Raw genomic sequence first — 5,762 nt, forward strand, 5'->3', positions numbered from 1 at the left:
TCCTGCTCCTGCTCTCCTGCTCTCCTGCTCCTGCTCTCCTGCTCCTGCTCTCCTGCTCCTGCTCTCCTACTCCTGCTCCTGCTCCTGCTCTGCTGCTCCTGCTCCTGCTTCTGCCCCAGCATCATGTTTGCCTGCACATTGCCATGCTTCCCACCATTATGACAATAAAGGACTAGACCTCTGAACTGTAAGCCAGCCCCAATTAAATGTTTTCCTTTATAAGAGTTGCCATGGTCACAGTGTCTCTTCACAGCAATAGAAACCCAAACAAAAACAAGGACAAAGACAACAAAGACAAGAGTCTTCCCATTTTCCCTTCCTGGACATCTTATTCAGCAGGTACCAGCATCTGTCACTAGGTAACCAGTGAGACCAACCCCATTAGTGCATCCAAGTTCAGAGAAGTGCAAACCCAAGGAAACTGGCCTACATGTCAAAGCCAAGGGTCTAAGTTACAGTAGCTCACCCTACATGGTAAGATGCAAAGCTCCAATGTCTTTCTATAAAATCAAGTCACTCAAAGAATAGATGTTGCCATCAACTACATCTCAGAAGAGAAAGGCAGCTGCCAGCAGTAACCCTACAACTAATCAGGCAGGGTTCATTCTTCTCCCTCCTCTTAGGTCAGCTAAGTTGCTATGATTGCAAGATAAACTTTAATTTGTGAAACTTAAAATAGAGCTGCATTTTTGTTGCCTTCAATAAAAGATCAAATTTAGCATTCAGGTGTCATTCTTCCTATGAGAAATAGTGCTCTTTTCACGGAAGGAGCAGACCTCAAAACTGTAATAGTAGTAGTAGCAGCAACAGCAGCAGTCATCATCATCATCATCATCTTCTTCATCATCATCATCATCATGCTTAAAGGTATAGTTCAAAGTAGCCTGAAGCTTTGAAAAAATAAAGTCCCCTGCCTTGATCCTTTAGGATTTGTTTGAATGGCTTTAGGGGCCAAAAATTCATGACTAATACAAATCTGGAAAAGTAGTTTCACCAAGAACCAAAAGACTTCCTTAGGTTAGTTATATGAAATTGAAAAGAGGAAAAAGATAAGGGTAGGGCATTAGAGTTGAGTTAAATTTCTTAAATTTTCTACTGAAGATATGACAGGAAATTAGTATGTACTGACTGTTACTGTGTGTCAGTCATGTGCTTACCAAATCTTAGATGCAGCAACTGGAAGGGATGCATAAGGGTTTTTCATCATTAAATCACCTGGCGGGGTCATAAGGATCAGAAATGATATACACACATTGCTGTGACATAATAGGCATGTGAATCATCATGGCTCTTATTGGCTTTTAATGAGTGCTTTGGACTGGAGGTCTAGTTTGCAGTAGAACAGAAGGCTTATGTTCTAAACATATAGCCCTAGGTCTGAACTCTGGTGCAGAGGGAGAGAGGGCATCAAGATAGCTCACTGGGTAAAGGTGCTTGCTGACAAGCTTGATCATTTCACTGAAAATTCTCAGAACCCATGTGGTGGAAGGAGAAAACCAATTCTCTCAAGTTGTCTTCTGACCTCTGTATATTCATGTACATTCACCTCTCTCTCTCTCTCTCTCTCTCTCTCTCTCTCTCTCTCTCTCTCTCTCTCTCTCTGTGTGTGTGTGTGTGTGTGTGTGTGTGTGTATGTGTGTGTGTGTGTGTGTGTGTGTGTGTGTGTGTGTGTGTGTTTTGGGGGGTAAAATAAGTAAATTAAGTGTAGGGATGCTTGAAGAAACCTGTAATCTTTACATCCAGTAACACTTTTATATTAGGTGGAAAATATAGATACACATAATAGTTTTTTTTCTCTTTTTTTTCTATTCAAGACAGGGCTTCTCTGCATAGCCCTGGCTGTCTTGGAACTCACTCTGTAGACCAGGCTAACCTCAAACTCAGAATTCTGCCTGCTTATGCCTTCCAAGTGCTATATAATAGTCTTTACTTAACTGTAGGAAAAATGAATTTGCTTTCTATGGCCCTAAAGTAGAAACAAAGTCAGTAGGTTATATCTGCACTGGAAAGGCAAAGACAGGCAGACCGCTGGGGCTTACTGGTCAGGAAGCTGAGCCAAATTAGTGAGCCCCAAGCCAATAAGAGACCCAGTCTCAAAACCTAAGGTGGTAGCTGGAGATATGGCTCAGTAGTTATGAGCACTTACTCTGGCTGAGTACCTGTGTTCAGTTCCCAATAACCATTTGGGTAATTCACAACTGCCTCTCCTCCTGATTCCTTTCTTCTGGCCTTCAAGGGCAAACACATAATGTACACAATTGCACATACATGTACACAATCACACATACATATAAATAAATAATAAAATCCAAGATGGCTTCTGAGGAACCACCCCTGAGGTTGTTCCTTTGCCTACACACACACACACACACACACACACACTCACTCATGCACATGCACACACACAGACACATATAAAAAATTCAGTAAGTAGACATTCATTATAAGGAGAAGGGGACAGGACAAGAATAGAAAGATGTCAGAAGCCATGTCAAAAACTAAGCTCCCAGCTTTCTGTGGCTCATCTCAGGAAGGCATGGGACAGATCTTTGGATCTGCCCTAAGGATGACTATAAAGAAAACTGAGCAAGCTTGTAGATAGGTGTCTTAGTTAGGGTTTCCATTGCTATGAAGGGACGCCAGTGACTGAGGCAACTCTTATAAAGGACAACATTTAATTGGGGACGGCTTATAATTTTAAAGGTTCATTCAGTCCATTATCATCATGACAAGAGGCATGGCAGCAGGCCAGCAGACACCGTGCTGGAGGAAGAGCTGAGAGTTCTGCCTCTTGATCTGACAGCAACCAGGAAAACTGGATCACACTGGCCAGACTTAAGTACATAAGTGAGATCTCAAAGCCACATCTCTACAGTGACACACGTCCTCTAACAAGACCACACCTCTTAATAGTACCACCTACTATGGGCTAAGCATATTCAAACAACCACAATGTGAGAACGTTCATACAGCTAGCCTAACACCATGTTCATCTCAGATTTACCCAGATGGCTTTAATGGATGAAAGAGAACCGTGTGGAAACTTTTTGTGGGCTCCCAGTTTCCCAAGACAGTTGTCCAGTGAGCCTGTGATCAGTGAAGCAAGAGATAATGGAAACTATGCAAGCTAATAATCACTTTCATTGTGAAAAGCTCCCTCGAATTGGGAGAGAGCTTGCTTCTTTGAAACACACACCGATATTTCAATGGTAGAATTAGCTGGGGCTCGGTGATGTGTGTTTTGATGCCGGGACTCTACAGTCTACCAGACAGGTCTCTCCTCAGAATACCAGGATCTAGTCTCTCCACAGAATTTCAAGAACACCAGAGAGCAAACATTAATCAAGGCAGAGAATTGAATGTAAATGATGGTGTTATAAATAGACACCCCATCATGACACAAGGTCCACACAGAGGCATTTGGGAAAGGGGTGAGGTGGAGAGGAGGAAGCTGCCAGTTTCTCTTACTACAGAAGGTGCTGGACATTATTATCAGAAGTGGGGGTTATCTCTAATATGCCTTGCAGCTAAGAATATAGAAATAATCTTATAACATCTTATAACATATATTTTACATAGATCCATTACCACATTTTGTTTAGTTTGGTCTATGTGAAATCTGTGGTATAACTACTAAATTTATGTAGGAAAATACCTACAGCCTCAAATTCTGAATTACAAGCCGGTCTTCTGGCTTCAAATGCTTTAATTAAGAAAAAAGAAATCTCCCACTGGTGTGCATGGCCATTTGGGTTTTAGTTAATTTCAGATGTCCTCAAGTTGACAACAGAGAATAGCCATCACAGGAGTGAGTTCTCTGCTTCCACCCTGGTGCTTCAGATGAGGCCACAAGTACTATGGCCACCCTCTGAGGCACCTCACCGCACCCTGACCACAGCTTCTTAAACTGTGCATCTTCATGATCACGAAAACCTTGGTAAACAGTAAACTGCTTCTGACTGACCAATGACCTAACCTTAATTCAAATCAAGTGCAGAGAATCTGAGGCGTTCCTAGCTGTGCCTGCCCTGTGTTGCGTCCTGGTTTGACACAGCCTTGATCCTGAACACATATGTTCTCCACTGTGTGAAGCATCATGCCAAGTTCTGCCCATGTATCTTGCCTCAAATTCCTCAGCTCTGATTTAAAACTATTGAATGTTCTGAATTACATGGTCTCTGACTGTGCCTGAAAAGTGTTCTGCTCCTGTAGAAAATATAATGGCCTAACTACAAAAAGCAAACAAACAAACAAATAAACAAACAAAAAACCCAGACTTTTGAATTGTCTAGTTTCATCCTTTAGCATAAAAGTATCAAATTGGTTTATCTCTGTTAGAGTGATTTTTTTTTAAACTGTCATTTTAGTTGCTGACTTCAATTTCATTTTAAAAATTATCAAATCCTCCCAGCACTTGGGAGGCAGAGACAGATGGATTTCTGAGTTCAAGGCCACCCTGGTCTACAGTGTGAGTTCCAGGACAGCCAAAGCAACACAGAGAAACCCTGTCTCAAAAAATCAAAATTAATTAATTAATCAATTAATTTATCAGATCCATTTTGACTTAGGAATAGGACAGAATTTCCGTGGCTCTGGATTAGGGTTTGAGATGTGGCTTTTGTGTTGCCGGTATGATGCCACACATTGGCTAGTACAGTTTTAAAGGTACAAAGAATACTGGAGAACTGAAGTGGTGAGAAGGACTTACTCGGGGCTTGAGTTCTTTTCCCAACACCCATGTCAGGCAGGTCACAACTGCCAGTAACTCCAGCTCCAGAGAATCCCACACCCTTTTTTAGTCTCCATGGGCACTCATGTGCACAGATATACACAAATACATATAATGAAAAATTTTAAATAAAATCTTTCTTTTAAAGAATATGGAAATCTGGGTGCGGTGGTGAGTGCCTGTCATTGCCAGAGCCAGAAATCAGGAGGTTAAACCTGAACAATGCGGACTGTGTCTGGCTTGGTAGTGAGACTGTCTGTAGCTCCATAGTGAGACTGTGGCTGAAAACACCAAACAAAGCAGAATACAAAAACAGTGAAATCGACAGAAGTGTAGTTCATCAAGAGGAAAATTAGGCAACATTTTAAAAGAAAGTCTACCTGGGGCTGGAGAGATGGCTCAGCGGTTAAGAGCACTGACTGCTCTTCTGAAGGTCCAGAGTTCAAATCCCAGCAACCACATGGTGGCTCACAACCATCCATAACGAAATCTGGCGCCCTCTTCTGGAGTGTCTGAAGACAGCTATAGTGTATTTACATTAAATAAATAAATGAATAAATAAATAAATAAATAAATAAAAATTTAAAAAAAAAAAAGAAAGAAAAAGAAAGTCTACCATGTGCCTAGAAATGCAGGCACAAAAATAGATACAGACAGAGATACATTTTTTCTTTTTCTGAGACAGGGTTTCTTTATGTAGCCCTGTAGACCAGGCTGGCCTTGAACTGACAGACATCTGGGTACCTCTGTTTTCTGAGCAGTGAGATCAAAGGCGTACACTGCCACCACTCTGAAAAATAAGTTTTATTTCCCATGAAATGTAAGATGAAATTGAGTATCAGGTGCTCTAGTTCCTACAGGAAATCCCAAAGTTGACACTCAATGAAGACATTGTGAGTCTACACAATAACTGAATCTTACCAGGAGGGGAAGTGTCTGATAAGCTTTAAAACAAATGATGTATAATAAAACGTAGAGATGAACCTACTGTACAGGTTGTTCTGTTTTTGAGAAAAAGACAAATGTAAGTAGG

Source organism: Mastomys coucha, unplaced genomic scaffold, assembly GCF_008632895.1.
Source record: "Mastomys coucha isolate ucsf_1 unplaced genomic scaffold, UCSF_Mcou_1 pScaffold17, whole genome shotgun sequence".
NCBI classification, from domain to species: Eukaryota; Metazoa; Chordata; class Mammalia; order Rodentia; family Muridae; genus Mastomys; species Mastomys coucha.